This window comes from Ursus maritimus, unplaced genomic scaffold, assembly GCF_017311325.1.
Source record: "Ursus maritimus isolate PB19 unplaced genomic scaffold, ASM1731132v1 scaffold_6, whole genome shotgun sequence".
Lineage (NCBI taxonomy): Eukaryota > Metazoa > Chordata > Mammalia > Carnivora > Ursidae > Ursus > Ursus maritimus.
The window spans coordinates 55,158,637-55,168,869 of record NW_024426774.1 but is presented as its reverse complement, the minus strand read 5'-3'; positions in this window follow the sequence as shown (position 1 = coordinate 55,168,869).

Below are 10,233 nucleotides of genomic sequence, written 5' to 3'. Positions count from 1 at the left end.
GAGGGGCGCGAAAGGGGATGCAGAGACGAGGAACCGGCGTAGGCCCGGAAGGCTGAGCGGTGTGCAGCAGAGTCAGGAGGACAGGCCAAGTCACAGGAGGAGAAATGGGGCAGGGACAGAGCTCCTGTGGCCACTGGTAATCAGCTCTGGGGCCACTGTGTCTGGGCCACCTCATGTAATTATTAGAGCTAACGTTTATAGAGCGCTTACCGCAGCTTTATATCAACTCATTTCATCTTTATTACGACGCTGCAAGGCTGTCGCTCTTACTGCCTTCACTGAGGCTCAGAGAGGGCGCGGTTGCCGGTTCCAAGAGGTGAGGGAGTGATCCTTACCTCCTGGTGTCACGCCCCCGAGGACTTCCCTCCTACACTGAATGAGGGCTTCCCCGTCCCCGATACTCGCCTGTGACCCTGCCTTTGGAGGACATGTTTCTGCAGCTCAGCCTTGGCACCCCTTTGCATGTAGCTGGTGGCATTTGCCTCTCTGCTGTACGTAAGAGATACTGAGACAGTCCTACCTCGCCCTGAGGTCCTGACCCGGCTAGGCCCGCCCCTTCCTGCCTGTCCCCTGAGGGCCGGGAAAGGACAGGAGTGATTCTGGTAGTGAAGGAGGGAGGAGACTGACCCAACCCCCCCAATATATAACCGCTCCTGCTGTCAGGGGTCACAAAGTCTTAAGGAGACAAAGACTTTCGTTCTGTAAGTATGGTAGGTAAGAAATTTAAAAAGCGAATACCAGTAGGACAAAGAAGTAGGCACCAACTCGTACTCACACAAAGTCTAAATGATCTGAGAGCTGAGTTCCGAGCAGGGAGGGCCCAGAGACTGAGGCTGAGATTGGAGATGAGGGATGAAAAGACCCATGGAAGGAAAGGCAGGCAGAAAGGGAGGGCTCGGCTTAATCAAACTGAACAATAGCTCCTCCAGCCAGTTCTGTCTGGAAGAGCTCTTGAGGTCCATCTTCCAAAACCTCTCAGCCAGGATGATGCAGGGTAAGCCGCTGACTGGGAGAGGGGGATGGGTGAAAGCAGTTGGAGTCATTCACCGGATGCTGATTTGCCAGAAAAGGAAGTGGGGGTGTCAGGGACATTATTTCCACTTCCTGGATACATATTCAAACATGGAACAACTGAGTCCTAACAGGACGAGGCAATAAAATAGGCGACCACCCCAGGTGGTACCACACCCAGCAGGGTTCAGAATTGAGGAGCAGTATTTTTTTTTTAAAGATTTTATTTATTTATTTGACAGAGATAGAGACAGCCAGCGAGAGAGGGAACACAAGCAGGGGGAGTGGGAGAGGAAGAAGCAGGCTCCCAGCGGAGGAGCCTGATGTGGGACTCGATCCCAGAACACCGGGATCACGCCCTGAGCCGAAGGCAGACGCTTTAACCGCTGTGCCACCCAGGCGCCCCTAGGAGCAGTATTTTTAAGGCTTCCACAGAGCAGCACCTAGTTGCCACCTTAAATCTAAAGGACAACAAAGATACCTCAAGAATACTTAAAAAAAAAAAAAAAAAGCCAGCGCCAAAAAGGCTGAACACAACCTCTTTGCCTTTTAATAAAATTAAATAAATTGTGGTACATTCAGACAGCGGAATGCTATGTGACCACTAAAGAAACCTAGCCGCTTTCTATGTAGTGATGCAGCATGACCACCAAGAAAAAGGTGAAAAAAGCCAGAGGCAAACCATTCTGGATAATAGGCTACATAGTGTGCAAAATACATTTTTACTGCATCTGTGTAAAATAGTAACATCCATATTCTTGCCTCTGTGTAGACTATCTCTAGAAGAATGCACATGACTGTGTATGAGCTACTAAAAATAATCAGGTTATAAGTCAGGATAGCGATTCTCCCTGGGGGGGGGGGGGTAGCGCTCTGGGGTGCCACTAATATTCTGTTTCTGACCTGCAGGCTGGTTACATGATACGTTCAATTTATGAAGCCTCCCTTGCCTGTGCTTAAGATTCATGTACTTTTCTATGTTATACTCGGATACAGTTTTCAAAAAAAAAAAGTTTTTTGGGTAATAGAGTAAATGAATCGATGAAATAAATAGAGTCATTTTGAATAATCACGAAAACACGACTCCAAACTCAGGCAGTCCAAGAGGCTCTCAGTCCCTTCCCCAGCAGATTCGTCCTGACTGTTCCTCGCACACCCAGTTCAGCACAGGGGGTGAAAGAGGCTTAGTTTTCAACGTTCCCCAATCTGGCCCCATTTACTCCTCCTTCACACTGACCTCAGCCTCTCAGCCCTTTTATCAATTGCTTCAGGACGGTTTTTTTTCCCCCCAAACAGATTAAGCCACAGTTGTTCATCTGTTCAACAAAGTCTGCCCGCTGTGCAGTCTGTGACTCTCCGGGGCTGGGGTGTTGAAGAAAACCTGCTGGCTGTGAAACAGAAGGGGGGTTGTTTTATTTCATGCCACTACTTTTCAGTGTGAGCCAGCATATTTCTGGTTAAAATTAAAAAAAAGGAAAAAAAAAAGGAGGCGAAAACTTCATCTCTCAATCCCTTATACTGAGGAGAAATTTTTAAAAACTTACAAATTTCCTCCTACGACGTGATAATATTTTTCGTAAGGTGGGGGCTCAGATTGCCCCAGAAAGAAAACAAAATCAAGTCCTCTCCAACCCCGTTTTCAAATTTGATCCCAGGCATTCCCTTTGAGGGCAGTTGGGTGTTTGCCCAGGAAGTTCAGAGCAGCAGCCAAGATTCACTCACACCTGGGATATATGACCGCCGGGAGAAGGGGCGGGAAGAAGCCTGGCATCTATGGAAGACCTACTGTGTGCCGCCCACTGTGCTTGGCACCGCACCGTCCTGACCTTCGTAGCACAGGAACTAGGAAGTAGTCCCGGCCATTCTGCCCATTTTACAGAAGGCTGCGAAACCTCTGAGCGGTTCAGTACCTCACCTGAAGTCCACGCTGGACACACCCCAATACGCAGGGCCCGAAAGCAGCACGTTTGGTTGCTTCCGGTTCTCTGGAGGCGTCTGGGCGCTTCGCACTTGCGGTCTCAGGCACCTGCAGTTAGATGTGCCCGGGGCTGCAGGTCCCTGGAGGCCCCGCTGAGCTGGATGTCCCCGCACACCCTGGTCGGACAGATGAAAGCCGGAGCCGGCGCTCAAAGCGTCACGTGGAGCCCCTCTGCGAGGGGCGTCCGAGAGCCGGCGCTGGAGAGGCGGCACAGAAGCTGCAAGGCCCCTGTGGCCCTCGCCTCGCACCACTTCTACTGCGGGGTCTTGCTCAAGGCGACCCACAGGCCCAGCCGAGAGAAGGAAGACGGGAATGGACTCCAACTCTTAATGAGGAGTGAAGAGAATTTGCAGCCATCCTTAATCTTCCATACCTGGAAGGGGGCGAAGGCAGGATCTGAACCCAGGTCGCCTGGCTCCCTCCTTTATGGCCGCCTGCAGGCTTCACTGTGCACCTGCTCAACCAGGGGAAATGGCCGTTACTGATTCTGGCGCTTGAAGAGGCAGTGAGGTGGCAGTATCAACACGGCTTAGATACTTCTTGTTAAGGATGCCAGTGCCGTCCTTAACAGGACTAGCAGGCAGCTGCCGTCTACCCTAAAAAAGGTGAGTGCCTTCAGAACCATTGAGCCCAGCGCCTGCAAAGCTTCCAAGGTGCCAGGTGTCCCTCCTTCTGAGGTAGCTGATTCTTCCCCCATGAGATGATGAGCCCTCAGGGAGCCTGGGTGGCTCAGTCGGTTAATCGTCTGCCTTTGGCTCAGGTCATGATCCCAGAGTCCCAGAACCGAGTCCCGCATCGGGCTCCCAGCTCAACAGGGAGTCTGCTTCTCTCTCTCCCTCTTGTGCTCTCTCTGTCAAATAAATAAAATCTTTAAAAAAGAGAGAGAGAGATGATGAGCCCCCGTTGAGCACGGATGCCTAGGTTAGGAGTTCTCTGTTATTTGGCATCCTGAGCAAAGGTTTTCCCATAGTTCCTTGGAGAAATGAGAGCCCCTGCCACCCAGCCTTGACCACTGTCTCTACGGTAACCTGCCCTCTCCAGTAATCCAGCCGTACACTTGTCTTCGGTTTGCCCCTGTTGTGCCTTCTGCTTCCCCAGATCCCTCTGCCGTGCCGTCCGACGCTGTGATACCAAGGTGTGACGGGTTTCAGCGGGGTATAAGAAAAGCCCAGTCATCCTGGGGCACTGAGCTTCGGTCAAGACAGGCCAGTAAGGGAGCATCTGTGGAAAATGGGGGCATTGTCCCCAGAGGGCCCGGAGGGTATTCTATTCCTTCTGCTCCCCTGCAGTTTCCGTTCCTCCCTCAGACGTCTCGTTGGCGCCCGCACCATGCCAGGCACCATCTCCTCCCACATTTCTAAGCACCTCTTCCCTGGCCCCGACCCCCTCTCCTCTGCGAGGCTCCCAGAGCCCCCTCCAGGGCAGAGCCTTCTGCTTCAAGTATTCATTGACTAAAGAAACCTTGCTGTTAGATTTTAGAAAAAGATTTCAAAGCTGAGGGGAGGAGGCAGCTTAGAGAATCTCCATGCTACAAATTGGAGAGTTTAAAACCTAATTACTGTCTGCACTCAGCCTCAAAAGGCCTCCGTCGATATTTATTGAATGATTGAGCAAACTTTGCATCCACACTGTTGGTAAATAAAAGGATTTTCCTAATAGGCAAATCATTAGAAGAGATTGCAAGAAGGAGTTTAACTTAATTAAGAGGATACTTCTCCAACCTTTTGTTTTATCCATTCCAAATAATAGGCTTCCTTACAATTTTCAAGTGTGCTTTAGGTATTCGTTAAAGAAAGTCTAAGACTTGTCTCCGTTAGATAAGATTTTGTATCAGTCAGTTTGTGTTGGTGCTGAAAAGTAATAACAGTGACTGTCTTGTAAATGGTCCTTCTCCTAACTTTCTACCAATTCAAAATGATAATAACTTCTTTCATCCACCAAACACCCAGAAAGGTCCTGGCAAAGTAGATCTAAAGAGTACAGTTTAGTGTCTTCATGGGTCCAGTAGAGATAGCTGCAACAGAAAGCGGCCATTGAGAACTCAGTGAGATTGTGACAGGAAAATACTTTGACAAATTTACAATTTTTTTTTAACTGTGTGTTTATTTCCTAGTGTAGTTTGCGCTCCTCCTGGTCTGGCCTGTAGTCTTTCCTTATCATTGCCTTGAAGTCAGCTAGCTTTTATTGCCTCAGGGGAGGAGTGAAAAGGAGAAAAGCCACAGAACAACTTAGGAGTGGTAAGAATGAGGTCTTTGGCCCTGCAAAACTTAACCCTTGAGTAAAGGAAGCATCAAGTTTGGGGCATAAATATTAAACATGGAAAAACAGAGAAGTAGGCATATAAAGATTATCAAGGCTATGGAAGGGAGGAGAGAAGCCAAGGGGAGGCCAAACATCAGTCCTAGTGTCCCTGAGAAAGAGGCCTGGCCCGAGGAGGTGGGGCAGTGGAGCCCCCTGGCCCCTGGGCTGGAGACTTTCTCAGGCAGAAGGGCTGAGCCGGGGAGGTGGGAGTGTTAGGATCTCTCCAGGTGCCGGAAACTGTGGCTTGTTCTTGGTGAAGTGGGAGGTAGTTTTGAGGTAGTGGAGAAAACCGTGGCTTTGAGGTGTGGAGCCAAGGAGTAACCCAGGCAGGGGCCTGATGGAATGTCAAGTCTGGCAGTTCGGATTGATAAAGTTAATTTGTACGTCGGGACCCACAAAACGGAGACTCACATCACAAATCTAAACCCAAGTCAGCCTGTGCTTAGGAAAAACATCTGTCAAGGAAACCTCACATGCACCAATCACAGTCCTCCAGCTCAGCCTCGGCCAGCTTACCTTACCCTAGGAAACAGGACCTGCTGGCTTTACAAGGAAACCCTCATCAATCATGCCCTGTTTCCGTGTTGCCTCTTCTAACGCCCTATAAAGCTCCCTCTTGCCCGAACACCCTCGGGAACAGCGCTCCGCTGCTAGTGAGGCACGACTACCCTGGTCCATGGATTTTTTTGCCTTGAATAAAGGACATTACACTTAAATTGTTTCAGTTTTGTCACTCGACAGGATGTAATGGCAGATGCCACTATGGATGGATGAATAGCAGGACATCGAATCCCAGCTACTTCCCATCACCTGGAAACTCAGACAAAACCTGGGATAGAGCAGGAGCCAAAATCATCTGGAATTAAGTTTCTGCCACCCAGCAGAACAGGCATTAAAAATAGAAGTCAAAACCATTTATTCAATCCTACATATCTCATGCAGACCGTGAGATTTGCCCCCACCCTAAGATAATGATGTAAGTGCCTCATTTATATAATATGTGCTCAATAAATGGTAGTTACTATTATTACATTTGATCCCAAGACAAGACATTGAAGAAAGTCCTATTACACACTTTAAGAAAGGCCCATTACCAGATGTGAGGGCGATCTGGCTGAGACATCTGTCATCCCATTGACCACCAGAGTTGATTTGGCTGATCTGGCTGGCTAGGTGGGTGTCCCCTTCTTCCCTCACTACTCAGTGTGTCTCTCCCGAAGCTGTACGCTCAGCTGAAGAGGATGACCTTCTCCCGTAGAGGAGGACCATTCTTAGGTCAAGGGTCTATGAGTAGTGCGCTCCCCTGCTAGAATCTTCAAACAAACTCTCAGGGTCCATTTATAGGAGAGCCTAGGCTAGTCAAGCTTCCAAGACTCCAGACACATCCAAATGAGGTGCCGCTTATGGCAGTCTACCTTTCTTTGAAAAAGAAAGAAAGAGGGGTGCCTGGTGGCTCAGTCAGTTAAGTGTCTGACTCTTGGTTTTGGCTTAGGTCATCATCTCAGGGTCATGGGATCCAGCCCCGCGTTGGGCTCTGAGCTCAGTGCGATGTCTGCTTGAGATTCTCTCTCCCTCTCCCTCTGCCCCCACCCCCGCTCTCTCTCTCTCTAATAAATAAATAAATCTTAAAAAAAAAAAAAAAGAAAGGAAGGAAGGCAGGCAGGCAGGCAGGCCTATTACCTTCTCTTAGAGAACCAAAGAGGGAAGAGGGGGGGTCATGCTATTCTTGCCAAGGGACACTCAAGTTAGTACTATGAACAGTCATGGTGGGAAGATGGGCTGTCGACAACCCAGAGAGGAGAGCAATGGAGAGCCTCCATGACTGGTAGAGTATATTTCCTCTTTACTTGTCTTTTTAAAGATTGACTTGACTGTTTATGGTCTTCTATAGAAACCACTATATGGTCATCAAAATCAACTTCTTTTGGGGAACACAGTGAGACTACATTTCCCAGTTCTCCTGGGAAGGTAGGTGGGATCATTTGACCAGTTCTGGCCAATGGAATGGGGTAGAAGTGAGATGCTACTTCTTGGTCCCTAGAAGCCTTTCGTGTGACTCTCTACAACTAGAGCCGAAGTATTCTGAGGACCTAGGAAACAGGAGGAGCCCAAGGGCCTGAGAAGCCCCTTGGAGGAGAGCCATAGAAGTAGGACTTTTGGGTTGGACTGTTCCTAAGTGAGAAATAAACTTTCCTTGGGTTAAGCCATTGATGGCTGTTTGACATAGCAGTCAACTCTAATACACGCTGTATATGTTAGAGTAAGGGTGTTGAGTTCCTTCCAAACGTGACTGTGGCTCCCTACCTCGGAAACCTCATGGTCGACACTGTTACTGCATTCGGCCTTTTTAGCAGCCTTCCCGGAGGTCCAAGAGGGGGTAAGTACAGCAGCAGCTCGCTTGCCTTGTTCTTCAGGGTGTCGGCATCTAAGAGAGTGAACATGAAATGGTTTCATTTTAAGAACTTAAAAATCCTAGATTGAAGAATTTTAGTAAATGGAAGGCGCATGTATAATCATCTGGTTCAACCATTAAAATCTGTGAGAAGGAAACCGAAGCCTTGGGGGCAAAGTACTGACGTAGGCCCATAGAACCAAAGTCAGTTCCCACTTCTTCGGAGCTCCTCTGAAGTGCCTGTTGATGCATCTGGACATATCGCATGGCATCGCATTCTTGACTCAAGCTTTAGAGTTGGTCCAAACCGGGTTCAGGTCCTGGCTCCCCTTCTTACCAGGGAGAGTATTTTACATCTCTAACCATCTCTAACCTTGTCTGTAAAATGGAGAAAATAATGATAGTGCTTTCCTCTTAGTGTCTTTATATCTGCCACACACATTAATGCTCACAGAGGACTCGGCACACATCTGACCCTAATAAAATTTTGTTAGGTTCTGCCATTATTTAAAGGAATACCAAACTGGGATAAAAACAGTGCTGCAGCCTTCACAGAACGACATCCCACACAGCCTGAAGATTACTTCTTTTGTGAACAGAGCTCTGCATTTTCTACTCATACTTTTGAAGGAGTTCAAAAATAGGCTGCTTTGGTATATGGATTCTGTTGAGCTGAAGGCACTTGAAAAACAGCAGACGCAGGGACAGGCTCTCTCTGAACTGCCGTCCTCTGCCTAAAGACAGAGCCTCCAAGAGGAACTCGATTGTCATGAATGCCCGACCTGGGAGTTTCACCAACCAGGGAAGACTGACTCTAACCCAGGAGAGGAGACTAAAAGTCCACAGCGCCCCAGACAAACGTCGTCACACCCTCATACCTCCTGTCTGTTCTTCTGAGAGCCCATTCATCTTTCCCCAAATCTTTCACTCTCCCCTAAGTGACCTGCATCTCCCTCCCCTTCTCTATTAAGATGGTAGATAAGCTCTCGAGTCTCGTCTCTTTTTCAAGTGTTCGCTTTTCTTCCTCTGTGATGCCCTTGTCCGCATAATATTAAAAATTAATAAATGCGTATATCTTTTGTCCCGTTAATCTGCCTGTTGTCATTCATTTCATAGACCCAGCTATTGAATCTCGGCGAGTAGAGGGAAAGTCTTTCCTGTTCTACACTTTATTTGGGGCATTGGTTCCTTTCCTTATATGCTTGATTCTCTCCTCTACCAGATGGTAAATTTCTTGCTGTCTTGTCTCTTTCTCTACCCCTCAGGGTGTAGGAGTGCGACTTGCACATTCGGGTGCTCCCTTGAAGCTTGTTGGGGAGCAGAGCCTCACGTGAGGAAGACGAATGTAAAGAACTTGTGAAATCTCTAATACCCCGTTCTGGGTTGACCAGACCCCATCCCTGCCTCCCTCTTCTGGGTTCCAGCTCCTGCTTTGGTGACTAGCTGACTGGCCCTTGTTAGAGAAGCCCTTGGCCTTAATAAGCCCCACAGAAGGTGGTGGCCCCAGAAATGCCTCACCCGTTCCGGCCACCAGCAGGCACACCTAGTTCACTGGGCTCTTGCCTTCTCTCAGCTTCATCCTCAGGACAAGAGCTGCTCTATGAAAACCAGAGGCTGAAAAGTCTTGAAAAACCTAGCTCCTCGTTTCAGGGCACCCAATTCACATCCGTGTGCACCCCTGGCTCTAGAGGCTGGCCTTGCTTTCAGAATCCCGACCATTTCACTCTATAGCACCACCCCCAGAGCGGGGAGAGTCCAGGAATGTGAAACTCAAATTAGACTGTAGTTCTGGGAAATGGGAAGATTTGAAACTACCTCTCTACGAATCAGTCTCACTATTCGTTGATTGGAATTTGAGGATTATCCGGGTGAATGAGAATTTTCCGAGGCCTCCACAGCCTAAAGGCCCTAAAGGGACCCCCATCAGCAGTAAAAACTCAAATTTCCTTGGCTTCCGCCCGCACTCGCATAACCCAGAACTTTGGCTTCCTCTGGTGCCGATTTTGGGAGACCCCAGGGGAGCCCATGAGCTCACTGTCTTGGCCCTTGAAGCCCAGGCAAACATCGGCACCACCACTCCTGCCAGAGGCTGTGAGGAGGCAGAGGTCCCAGCCCAGAGCAGTGACCCCAGGACCCCCGCTGCCAGCTCTGCTAATATCAGCTCTACAGCCTTCACCCCCTGAGGTCCCTACCACCCTGAGCCACACCATGTACCCCTTGGGGTGGAGTGAAATGGACCTCTCCCAGCCCACATGGCACAACGGCCACTGCACACCCAGGGTAAACTCTACCCATGCTACCTCTGCGGTTCAGCCCCGACGCCTGATCCTGTCCCCCCACAGGCCTGGGAATACAGTGGGGGGCATGGCTAAGCAAAGCTCATATCCTTTTAGCCCCCGAAGCCGCAATTTAAGGGCTGCCAGTGGCTTCCGGGGCTTGGTGGAGGCAGGAAGTCATCCTGGAGCAGACTTTTTGTTGTTGTTCTAGGAAGATACTTGGAGTGGCCCCTCTTGGTCTTGTTAATGGTTAAGTCTGCTGGGGGGGGGGGGGG